We start from the raw sequence: 14,032 nt of genomic DNA, 5'->3' as shown, positions 1-14,032 counted from the left end.
CTTGAGTTTGCAATCCAAAGAGCCAGGCAAACTTCATTAGTGTTGTTTCTAGTGGAGTCGTCTATCCGGAGAGAAAAGTACCCTAATCAGGTGAAATCTCTTACGACCGCTCGTTTAACGACTTATGTGGTATCAAGAAGCTCTATGAGTACCATTGGTGGGAAACTAGGTAATTGCATTGTTATTTTAGTTTCTGATAATTGACTAACGGTGGTTAAACTTTGATTGCACCTAGTTTGATTATTCTTGAGAGCATTCTCTTCTGACATAAGGGTCACTCAAACTAGATCAAAGTATCGACGGGATCTTTAGAACTGTTGTTATATCTAAAGACATCTTGTGATAATCTATTGTTAACAGACTCTGTTCTGTGTGTGATTGGTCACAAGAGGATTCAAGCTTGTGGTTTACTATCTTCTTGATAGTCTATGTCTCTATTAGATTACGCAAGGTATCAGACTTAAAGGTTGATATCTAAAAGATTGTGGTGTACTTGGTACCCTCGTCATTTCATAAATTTCAATGACAAAGAAAACTATTTAAATACACTGTAGCCATACGCATGTAATATTGTTCGCGGAAAAAAATGCAATTTGTTAGTACTAATAAGCATCCCAAACACTTGAAAAAAAATTGCAATGTAACTTCAAAAACATAATAACTTCAATTCAGCAAACATAATTTGTTAAGATACATTAATATTTTTATGCAAAAATGTTTATTTATATGTCAGAAATAAGATATACCACCTAATAAATATTGATTTTATTTATAAATAACCACAAAATCGTGAGTTTAATTTACGAAATTCATAATATATATTCAAGATGTATAAAACAAAAGGAAAATCAAAACAATGGTATTGAACCATGTAATTACATGAGTAGACTATGAAGTAAGAATACTTACATATTCGGTTTCACATTTTTTATTCTTACTCCGATTATCGGAGTGTGAGATCTGATCACCCACAACTCTATCCGACTGCTGGTAAAACCATCTTGTGGAGAATATGTCAAAAAAAACTTTTTTCAACTTTTTTATCTTGGGAAACTTCTTAAGGTTCATCTACCAAAGAGCGATAAAAATAAAATTAATAAAAAATATAGGAGAGTATGGCTCAAAATATTATTAAAAACAATAATAGTGTTAATTTGGTCCAATAAAACTGTTTTACCAATTACAAATCAACTGTAAGGCATTTCTCATCAATTTCTGCATTCACATCTGATTCTTCGACATCATATGGCTATTTATGCATAACATATATCATATCTGCATTCTCCAATATAATGATTAGCAATTTCGTAATTAAAATATTATTTTTTTTACCAATGAATCAAAAAATTACCTTACTGTTCTCTTCACTTTATACTCCTACCTTCTATTTTTAATGTCAAAACATCATTAACAAAGACTGGATTTGGCTTAAAGATGAATTTGGTAGTGTCAATAGTTTTTCTGATGTCTTGAAGGAAAGCTAATACTTCTTAATCACCCATTATAATCTATTAAAGATAAAATAAATAGTAATTTTAGTTTATGTATTAAAGAGTTAAAGTATCTTAGTTTGATTCTAGATATGGAAAACTATATCATGTTAGATTAGCAGGTGTATGATCAAGTTAACAACTCAGTGAGCATTGGGGTGTAACTGAGATAAACCCCTTTTTGATTAATATGCTTTAATTCCGGTGTTCTAGACTTCATGGAATGTAACTAGTACTAGGGCTAACCATGCCTTATCAATTAAAAAGAAAAAAAATTCTAGTATGAAAATGATAGTACACTTAATGCATCCATAATCCGAAGCACATGAGAAGAGTGAAGATCAAGTTGCTAAAGCTATGTAAAACAAAAGAAAAAGAAAATAATAATAAACAAATTGTTAATTAAGATTATTGAACTATTTACTTTCATAAATGAAAAAAGAAGTAAGAAGAACATTTACACATTCAACATCACGTTTTTGATTTCGATGCCGAGTATCAGAGCGTACGATGTGACTGCCTACAACTTTATCCCACTGATAGAGCCATTTGGTAGAGAATATAGCTTCATCTAATAAAAGAGAGAAAAACAAAATTAATAGAAAGTGGTTAAAAACACTAATACAAACAATAATTGTGTTAATTTGGTTCAATTTTCACCAATTGCAAATCAACTGTGAGGTAAGTATAGTCTTTATAAAAAAATTCCTCTCCATCAACACATTCTTCCACATTATTTGGTTGTTTATGCCAAGGGTTGTCATGTCTAAATTTCACCAATGTAATAAGTTGCAATTTTATATTAAAAATAATAGTTTTTTTACTTAAAATAAATGGTAATAGATTAGAAAGTTTCCCTACAATTCCCTTTATTTTATTGTCCTACATTTCTATTTTTAATGTCAAAACATCATTACCAAAGAACGGATTTGGATGATCAAAGAAGATTTGGTAGTGTCACCACTCTTTTTGATGTCTTGAAGGCAAGACAATACTTTTTTTTTTATCATATTTTGTAATCTATAAAAGAAAAAAAGCAAAAGAATTAAGATTATAAACCCTAAGAAAAACAGAAGATAAAATTTCTAAATAATATCAAAGAAAAAAAAACCAAAAGAATTTAGATTATAAACCCTAAGCAATACAAAGATTTCATTACCTCTTTTGCAAAAACTTAATTTTTTAATAATGTTTCCAATAATCCTCCTGATTCTTCCCCCTTTTCACACAATGACCATTCATTTTCAGTATCTTTAATCTTTCCAGCTCATTTTTCTTTGGCTGCCAGGATTTTTCTTTTGTAGATCTATAAGTAAATCACAATGTTTAGCAATTTTGTTGTATTTGTAATCTCCTAAATTAAATCCACGAGTTAATCGGAAATAAATTCGTTTACTCCACACATGTTGATTTTATATCGGTTATCTATTACTTCTCGACATATCGAGTCACACAGTAAAATAACTTATGTACTAGTGACACCCACGACCCAACCACCACGAAGAAACAAGTTTAAGACCAAAAAGAAAAAAAGTTTCATCCAACAATACTCCCCTCATCAAATTGCCTGAGTTTAGTTCACATATATCTCGTTATCTCTAATATTCTTTCGGGGTGGGTGGGAGGGGTTCGTGAGGAATTTCAAATTTAGCTTTTAATTTCACCGGCAAATTTAAGAAACAAGTTTCATCCAACAATACATCCCACAGCAAATATCCTGAGTTTAATTCACACATATCTCGTTATCTCTAATATTCTTTCGGGGAGTTTTTCGTGAGGAATTTCAAATTTAGGTTTCAATTCATTGTCAAAAAAGTTTGAGAGTGAGGTAGAAGAGAATACCTACACAATATAAAATAATATTGCAAGAGTGAAAGGAGAAAATGCGAGATTTTAGGTTATTAGGTCGTGTCACTCATTATTTTTGACCTTTTTGACCGTTGACCAATCAATACCCATTCAAAAAAAACAAAGAAAAAAACAAGCCAAAAGAGTCTTCCTGATGTCTTGAAAGAAAGATAATACTTCTCTATCACCCATTGTAATCTGTTAAAGAGAAAATCAAAATATGTTATATTATAAACCTTAAGCAAACAATAGATAAGATTTATAACTAACTTATTACCTCTTTAGTAAGAATAAAATTCTAATCTCCTTCATCCTTCCAACCCATCCATCCATAATTGTTTGGATTTTATTTTATATATCAAAAATTTGATTAGAACGTTTAATAAGTTTCTTATATTGGAGTCAGTTAAATCTAATTCCTTAAGCTCATCTGAAAGAATATCTAAATCATCTTGTTGATCTGACATTGTGCAAAAGAAGATTGAAAGAATGAGGGAGAAGATGCATAAATTTATGATATTTTAGGTCATAAGGAAGATGGAAAAGCCCAAGGTTATTATTATGATATATTTTGATTTTTACTCCGGGTATCAGAGCGCGAGATCAGATCACCCACAACTCTATCCTACTGATAGAGCCATTTGGTAGCGAATATGTCAAAAAAAATTTTTTTTTCAACTTTTCTTGACTTTCTTGTCTTATGCAACTTCTTAAGCTTCATCTAATAAAGAGAGATGAAAAATAAAACTAATAGAAACAAAAGAGAGTGTGGTTTAAAACATTAATAAAAAAAATTAGAATATTCATTTGGTTCAATAAAAGTATTTTACCAATCACAAATCAACTATAAGGTAGTCATTGTCTTTATCAAATTCTTCGACATCATTTGACTGTTTATGCCAATGTATGTCGTCTCTGCATTCACCAATATAATTGTTAGAATAGCTCAGTTGAACTCACCAAGCGTTGGTATGTCAAGTTTGGTTGTCATATTTTAGTATCAAAACTCATCTACAGTCGCTTGGTTAATTACTAGAGTCAACTTCGTTTAGGTTAGACTAGAAAGTCTAGGAATGTTGAAACTTACAAGTATTTCTCTGAAGACCTGAAGAATGTGAAGAAATAACGACTTCAACGAAGACATCATCTTTCCACTTGAGGTTAGTAATACTGACTTAAATTGTTTTCATTCCTAACGTATCTTTCAAGTTATTTTATGTTGAAAACATAACATAGGAAGCTATATTTATGACACCCTAGTGATTATAGACTTGGTCATAACATTATGATCAAAGTATCAAGGAATTATATTGAATTACAAAGTATAACACTTATCTTTTGAACTTCGTAAATACGAAATCAACATAATTTATCTATTTAGTTACTTGATTATGTGTGGGATACAGGTGTGGTTTCATCATAGGAAACTATGTATTATTAAATTTGTTTGAGGAAGTATATGTATGGAAATTGTTTCATAATCGAAAGGGAAATCATAAGTGTGTTGGTACGGTTTTTCATTGGATATTATTTGGATGACCAATGTAAGATGATAAGGTAGAACCAATCTTAAGTTATGTTGAGAAACAAGGTATAACCAGTCATAGCCGATATTGAGTGACATTGTATAACTGATCCTAACTAGTTTTTGGAAGCAAGGTATAACCGGTCATAACCTATATATAGTGACATGGTATAACCGATCCTAACTTCTAGTGGGAAGCATGATATAACTGGTCATAACCTATATTGGGAGTCATGGTATAACCGGTCCTAAGAGCAAAACCGAGTTTCCAATATTCACATATTTCTTTATGTTGTGTGTGAATATGGAATTAGGGTTTGCAAAGATAGGAAACTTTTAGATGTCGACATTATTTGAACATGTGCATAACTCTTATCATTAATTATTCAAAGATATTCCTTGATGCTCAAGGTGATCCCGAACCGAAATATTGAAAAGCATTTAATTATGCTTTTATATGTTTTAATTACCAGAATCTAAAGCATATACTCTAGAAAAGAATTATTAGTTAATGTGCTAAACTAATAATATAAATTTTCTAAGAGAGATTCCGGAAATATTGTTTGACATTAATTGGAAATAGGATAACCGAAATTAGGAACTTTATTGCATATCTTGAGAATATTTTCGGTTTTGGAATTTCCTTGTTGTCCGAACAACCTTGGTCTATAAATACTTGAGTTTAAATTTCTTGTAAACTAGCCTAAAAGTTAGGCAAACTTCATTCGTGTTGTTTATGTTGGAGCCGTCTATCCGGAAAGGAAAGTACCATAATTAAGCAAAATATCTTACAACCGCTCGTTTAAAGACTTATGTGGGATCAAGAAGCTCTACGAGTACCGTTGTTGGGAAACTAGATAATTGCATTGTTATTATAGTTTTCGATTATTGATTTTATTGACTAGCGATTGTTGAAACTTTGATTGCATCTAGTTTGATTATTCTTGTGATCTTTCTCTTCCGACATAAGGTCACTCAAACTAGATTAAAATATCGACGGGATATTTAGAACTGTTATTAGATCTAAAGACATCTTGTGATAATCCATTGTCAACAGACTCCGTTCTGTGCGTGATTGATCACAAAAGTATTCAAGTTTGTGTTGTGCAGGTACTTTAAAGATAATCGAAGAAAGTGAAGACGAAGAAGATTTATCTAATTAGTTTTTGTATCTTGTGAATTTTGTGCACACATCTTGATCGGCTGGGATCCAACTAGATCTTGTTTATACTGATGGACTTGTGATTACATAGTTTATAAGATTGACATCACTTTATAGTTTCTCTTTGAGTTATATATTGTTTGATTACAAATACTGAAATTGATTATTTCGGTAATTAAGAGTCGGATTGATCGAACTAGACAAGGGAGTTTATTAGATTAAACATAATATCCTTTGTTGACGACTCAAACATATCTTTTACCAAAGATTGAATAGATACCAAATAGATTTATTCCTTTACTGTTTGGAATACGATCAAAAGGAGTAAAGCAACTTGAGATAGTGATTTATTCCTTGAGATTCACGTCTGTGACCAAAAGGTCTAAGACGCAAGGATACTGATGGAACTAAGTAACTAGGGGTAGTTTACTTAATCTCTACTATACGAAGTTGGCTTTTGTTCTTTGTATAGCAGCTTAATTCTGAGATTATTCAAAACTGGACTAGGTCCCGGGTTTTTTTTTGCATTTGCGGTTTCCTCGTTAACAAAATCTTGCTGTGTCATTTCACACTATAATTGTCTTATTATAATAAAATAAATTACACTTGTATGTTAATCCAAATCACTTGACATTGATCATATAGTCAATCGGTATCGTATCGTAACTATTGTCAAGTGAATATCAAGTTGTCGTATTGTCTCGACTATTGTCCATAGACGATCACACTTGGTATCAGACTTAGAGGTCGAAATTAAAAGATTGTGGTGTATTTGGGGTACCCTCGTCTTTTCAATTGGTATCAGAGCATACAAACACGAAAAGATCTAACAATCTATGTTTGGTGCGATCCAACCTATAAGACATGAGTCAAATAAATATTAAATGAAAGCGAAAATTAATGAAAGACTTAGTTGACGTATCACAAGAGGTTGTTAAACCACTCTCTGAATCTGATGTTTCAAATAGTTATAATAGTTCTTCCTGATTTGAATTAAGTTCGGAATGTTCTTCTGATGTTATCTTGAATGAGCCGAAAGGATCTTGCAATGAGCTAAAACTAAGTCATGTAAGTATGAACAATGACTCAAACATAAACCCTTCTCGGGATGATGCAATTTGTGTGGTCATATTAGACTTTTTGTTGGAACAGGCCCAAGAGAAATTGTTTGCTAATGAAAATATCCTAAGTATGTATCGTGAAAGGGAAAAGATACTTAAGGAATTTCAGGGTGAATGTGAAAGGTTTCGTCTAGATCATGAAAATTTTAGGGAAAATAATTCTCAACAAGTACAGAGTCTTGAAGACAAAGTAAGTGCTAGTCTTTCTCTGGCATAACTATTAGAGAAAAATCGTGATGCTGCTCTTGAAAAGGTCCATTTGTTCGAAGAGAAACTTGCTGAGTCTGAAGCAAGGATTAACTCACGACAAGTGTGCTTTTAAGAGAAAGAAGGTGCATATTTTTCTCGAGAAAAACACCTTGAGGCTGATCTAGCTGGTGCTCTTGATAAATCAAGATGTTGAAAGAAGAAAATTTGAGCCTGAAAAAGTTCAATGGCATCTCAAACAATTTGACCTCAATGTTAGAAGCAAGTATAAGTCATCGTGATACAAGAGGATTGGGATATAAAGGAATATGTTAGAGCACTACTCGGTCGAACTCGCAAGCGTTGCTATCTCAAGTTTGTTGTCTATCTTAGTTTCCAAAACTATAAAGTCTTGATTTCTAGTCTACTCATAGCTATGTCTCAGATTAGGATAGAATGTATAGTTGAGCTTTAGAATTCAAGGCGTTCATCGGTTGAAGACGAAGAATTACTAAGGGGAGCTTGTGGAACTTCATCAACAAAAGGTATGTGGAGACTTGAACTCACTCAGAAGTTTATTTCTATTTTATCTCCTATTGAGACAAAAGTCATATAGCTATATAGACTTTATATTATACACATTTGATATTTCGAGTTGAGTTTAACTCGCTTACATATTTCTCAAAATATGTGTTGGTAAGATTTCGTTTAACCAAGTCTATCTTTATTCTTGACGAAAGTCAAAAGATGATCATATGAAATCGCCTAGTAACATCTTACATGATTTGTGTGAGACAGTCATTTGATGTAGACTCGGAATGTTTCGTATTGATCTATTGATCACTTGAAAATTGCTTTGAAGCTAATAATTTGTGTGAGACAGCTATTCCCATCTTCCAAGAATGTTTCAATGATTAATATGGATTTTAGAACGATTAACCATTGATTGGATATAACACAGTATGCGTACTTGTATGCTAACTGTTGCAAGTTATTCAAAGTCCAGGATCCATAGTGTTAGAGCACTGCTCGGTTGAACCCACTAACATTGGTATGTCAAGTTAGTTGTCAATTTTAGTTGCCAAAATCATTCTTGATTTAGCATTGTAAAGATAGTTTAGGACTAGATTAGGTCTAAGAAATTGAATCGAAGCTATTCTTAAAGGATGAAGATTGAATATTGAAGACTACAAGAAGACATCAACAAGTACTTCATCAACAAAGTTATGTGATTGATTTCATTTGGATTCTTGATCAATTATACCTTTCTAATCTATAAAGATAAATGCTCACTCTATGGAACAATTCCAATGACGCTAAATGTACATTTATGTATATATACTTGAGGTTATTTGATTCATGACCTTGGAGACAATAACTTTTATCCTTATAAATAATCTCACGTTATAGTGAATGAGCTTATGAATCCAACGGGCCAAGAATCACTCAATTGCGAGTTATAACGATGAAGTTATGAGTGATTTATTAAAGTAACAATTATAAGTGTTGCTGTAATTGTTACAGTTCGTTGGTAGGAAACAATCCATGGACTGTTTGTAACAGTACACGGACTTGGGCCCAATTAGGTGACTAAAAGGCATTTTTGGTCAAATTGGTGATGTTTCCTTATCTAGGCAAGTTAGCTATTACTCTAAACATCTTTGATTACCATATTAAAGTATTTGTGATTCCTTCCTAATTTAATTTGTGATTTATTCATAAAAATACAATTTGCTAAATTAATTATTTATTTAATTATTTTGGCAAGAGTTGTAACTTAGGAAATACTCCTCCCATAATTAGGAGAGTCTTGAAAAAGGAAAATAGCTTTGCTTAGCTTCCAAGTTATTGTTCACTATAAATAAAGGGTTTGTGAGTTTACACGTTTTTCATCCCCTTTGGAAAATTAGCGTAAGCTTTGCAGGTTGTTTCCATGTCTTTTATTCTTCGTGAACAAGAGTGAGATAAAAGTCTTAGTATTGGGGATCACAAAGCCAAGCTGGATTTAATCTTCGTGATTGATCACACAACTTGTAATCTAGGTTTTTCACCTCTTGTCTATTCTAAGGTTTTCTCTTCTGATATAAAACCACTCAAGAGTTGTTGATCATAAACCCTAGGTCTTGATAGATTTCAGTTTCCGATCGTATACCAACACTTGTTAGTCGAAATCGGAGACTAGAAAGAAAAACTTCTTTTGAGGCATCTCGTAAAAATCCTTGAGAAGTTTTAAACAAGATATCTCTAGATTTATTCTAGTTGTTCTTGTGGTAGAATAATTAAGTTTCTCTTCCTTTATTGAAGAGTATAATAATCCCTAATCTACACGTTTGTTTTGATATTACTTTTACCTAGTAATTGTTTTTATCAAAATAAACACAAGATTTCCAAAACCTTGATTCATATCTAAAGGGAAATCAAACTGGTGTTTTGTGTAAACAAAATATCGAATCGTATCAATCGTGTTGTGGTATCTTCTAAAGAGATCCTCGGGTTCTGCTAGAAGATTTGTGTCAAGAATTTCTAGAGAGAATCGGTATTCTGCTAGGAGTTCTACAAGTGCTGAATAAGGTATTACATCTAGTCCGAATAGGTAGTAGGAAATTGGTGTAACAACTTATAATCAGTGTGTGTTTATTCTGGACTAGGTCCCGGAGTTTCTATACATTTGTGGTTTCTTCGTTAACAAAATTCTGGTGTCTGTGTTATTTCTTTTCCGCATTATATTTTATTTATATAATAGAAATATCACAGGTTATATGTTAAGATCAATTAGTTCTTGTATCCGGCCTTAGGGTTGTTGAGTGAATTGATTGACACTTGAACATTGGTCTTTGGTACCGTTCAAGTTAATCCTCTTATATTCAATCGGGATCGCAAATCCCATTTGCTGATTGCGGATTGAATTAAGAGATAGAGATATAAAACTCTTTGATATACTTTTTATAGATTGAGTCTAACTGTCTAGTTGATTCTCTTTAAAGTATATTGGAGTTTGTCTATTCAGATTTCCAAACGAAATATTGGGTGTGGTTGTTAGACCCCCGCTTTTTCACATAGTATGCATACCCGTATGCATACTCGTTTGATAGTTGAAATCTGGGAACTTAGTATGCATACCCGTATGCGTACCGGATAAAAAGTTCAAGTCCGGGAATTCAACTGAGTTTGGTCACGTACGACAGTATGCGTACCCGTTCGCATACTGGCGAACCCATACCAAGTTCGGAACTCTAAGTATGCGTACCCGTTTGCAAACTTATGTTCTAAAATCGGTTTGTTCATGAACAAGTATATTTATATATTAAGGAATGCAATCTTTTGCAAACCGTGGCTATAATGTTCGTGAATTGATTCAAGTGAATCAAAATTGATTTTGCTTCAATCGTGTCTTGTATACTTCTATGAGAATATAAATAATTGAACAACTCTGTAACTAGTTTCATTTGAGTCATTTGAACTAGTTATGATTAAGAAGAACAAGGTTAATATGAAAGTGTTCATATGGATAACTTCGGTTAACTATTGTTGAGCCAACTATGTGCACACGTTTGGGTACGGTTACTCATACCTAAATGAAGTCACATTTCATTTTTGTATAACAATCTAAGTTTGATCTAACGGTTGAAAGATATTAGCTTGACTCTAATCAGGTTTTCATCTAACGGTAAATATTAAATGCTTTGTTACCAAGGTAACATTGATTGCAAACCTTGCTTTGAAGACTATATAAGGGATAAATATAGAAACTGGTAAACCTAATCCCCACACCTCCTGTGTGATACTAGTTGCGACTAGAGTCGATTCTCTTTTCACCTAGATTTTTCCTAAAACCATTATAGGTTAACGACTTAAAGACTTCATTGGGATTGTGAAGCCAGACCCAACTATTTTCTCTGTAGTTGTGTTTCTGATCTTACTTTGTTCTATCGTGTTGAGTACTATATTCTCTAAGATTTTTTGGAGATTTAATCTCCGATAGGTAAGATAAAAACTAGTCACAAACATCTTCATGTCATCGTTTGTGATTCCACAATATCTTGTTTAGCTTCCATACGATTAAGAATATTATGAGGTGATTGATATTACTAGGCTATTCATCAGGAATATAAGACCGGTGTATCAATGGATTCCTGTTCACCTTGATTTGTCAAAAGACGGAACAAAAAACTCGTAGGTATTTCTGTGAGAGACAAATTTATCTATTCAATAGAATTTTTTGTATGAGACAGATATGTGTATCAAGTCTTCGAATTTGGGTCGTATCAACTCTTAGTTGTGGGTGAGATCATCTAAGGGAACCAAGTGCACAGAATCCAGCGTGGTTCAAGAGGCGTAAGGAACGCGACTATACCTTAATCAGTGTGAGATTGGTTAGGGCTCAACTACATTCCAGTTAGAAGTTAACTTATAGTAGGCTAAATTCTGTAGCGTCTTAATACATTGTGGTGTTCAAATCTGGACTAGGTCCCGGGGGTTTTCTGCATTTGCGGTTTCTTCGTTAACAAAATTTCTGGTGTCTGTGTTATTTCTTTTCCGCATTATATTTTTTACATAATTGAAATATCACAGGTTCTGCATAGTTCAATCAATTAGATAATCCAATCTTTGGTTGTTGATATAAATTGATTGACACTTGGATATTGGTTTTTGTGATAGACACATTTTTGTGTCTGAATTGCCCTCAGTGTCTCTATTGCTAGTGCTTGATTTTGTACTTATTATGGTGTTTTTATGTTTGTGTAGGTGTTTTTGGAGAAATACACTTGTGTGGAAAAAGTTGCTCAAAAAGTGTTATTTGGACCCCTATAGGACATTTGCTATACGGACCCCAGATTTGGCTAAGGGACACCCAAGGTTATGCGTAGCCCAAATTCATCCTCAGCACCCAAATTTGTCCTCAACACCCATCTGCTATTTGCACCCCAGAAAAGGATAGGGGCACTTCATATTCAACATTTCAAAAATAAAAATGGCGGGAAAAATATTCACTTCACTGGCAAAATTTCGATCGAATGTTTGGAGGAGTTTTTGTGTGATTCAATCGCTGAAATTTCATGGGTAGTTGTGATATGTCCTAACAGAGCTGGTATGGGTGTTTGTTTTGATCAAATTTGGCTGGATAACTTGGTTTAATCCAAACAGGGAGTTGGAGGAAAAACATGAGCTTGCACGAGTTGTGAGGAATTTAAACGTGTACTGCACGTGCTTGGAAGAGTTGATCGTATTCTAGAGCGTGAAGAAGGTATAGAAGGAAAGAAATACAACTGCAGACGCGTAGGAAAACGATTTTTGGAAACAATATATTTCCGAGAATAAAAGAAATAATGGGATTAAATAAAGAGATTTTGGGAGATTCAATGTCGCAATGATGTATAAATAGGTTCCTAGGATCACATAGAAGGGGGGCGGAGAGTTTGGAGTCGAGAGGAGAGCTCAGGAGGCGTGAATTAAGAGTTTTCAGAACTCTGTTTCTGTCACCAAGAACACGAAGAACAAAAGACCACCAGAGGCAGTCTTATATGCTACAGTGAAAACGACAGCCACACGAGGGTCGCAGAGATACAACAACAGCAGTTCTTATTTATCATTCTTTGTAACAGTGTTTTGCAACAATTATAAACGTTGCAAACACCCGAATTTCATCATTTTCTCCATTTCATCATTTGTACACCTACTTTGAGCAATGAAATCAACTTTTGAGCGTGTTTCCAACATCATGATGAGCTAAAACCAATCCTTGGGGCTATGGAGGAAGCCGTTGTTTCGGTAAAAGTGATATATTTCTATTAATTAATTACAACAACTCTATTATGATTTTTGCATTGAACTAAAAATTGTTTATATGATTTTTATTAGTTAGGTGTATTTTCTCTTGATAGAATATGCTTGCTTTAGGGTTTTATATTCTATGCTTGGATTAACATCTATTCTTTTGGAAATCTACATGTCTAGGCAATACTATTAGAATCAATTTGAATGTTGAGTTGCATAATTATTGTTTTATTAAATCACTAATATCAACCAATGGTGGAATCCTATCCCCATTCTCTCCATAATTTTCACAAAATCTTTTTAATTTAGTTTGCTATTTTTATTTATTAAAAAAATCTAAAAATCCGCTTTCACAAGTCTTGAACGAATCATATCACTACAACAACTTTTAAAACACATCACTTTAGTACCATCCAAGTTATTTCTCATATTAATCCGGCTCACAGATTTCTATCTGTTCGATTGTAGATTGATTTGAGAAATTGAGGTATAACTCTTGGATGTATTTTTCTTGATTGAGTCTGACTGTCTAGTTGATTCTCTTGGAAATATATTGGAGTTTTTCCATACAAATTGCCTAAACGAAATATTAGGTGTGGTTGTTAGACCCCCGGTTTTTCATTTTGTATCTGAGCAGGAAAACACGTTTAAGACCTCATAAGTATGTGTTTATACAAATCTGACTCTATGGACAAAAGTGTTATCTTTATAAACGTACCACCAGTCTTCGATGGCTCGAATTACTCATGGTGGAAAATTGCTACGCGTGCTTTTCTACAAGCTCATGATTTTCAAACATGGGTTCGTGTTGTTAATGGTTATGATCCTCCGGTTGTTACATAATGCGATGTAACTTTTCCAAAGGATATTGGTGAGTATGTGCCTGACGAGATCCTTGCTGCGAAGAAAAATTCTGACAGCCTAA

The sequence above is a fragment of the Papaver somniferum genome, chromosome 6, assembly GCF_003573695.1.
Source record: "Papaver somniferum cultivar HN1 chromosome 6, ASM357369v1, whole genome shotgun sequence".
NCBI classification, from domain to species: Eukaryota; Viridiplantae; Streptophyta; class Magnoliopsida; order Ranunculales; family Papaveraceae; genus Papaver; species Papaver somniferum.
This window is presented reverse-complemented; position numbering follows the sequence as displayed.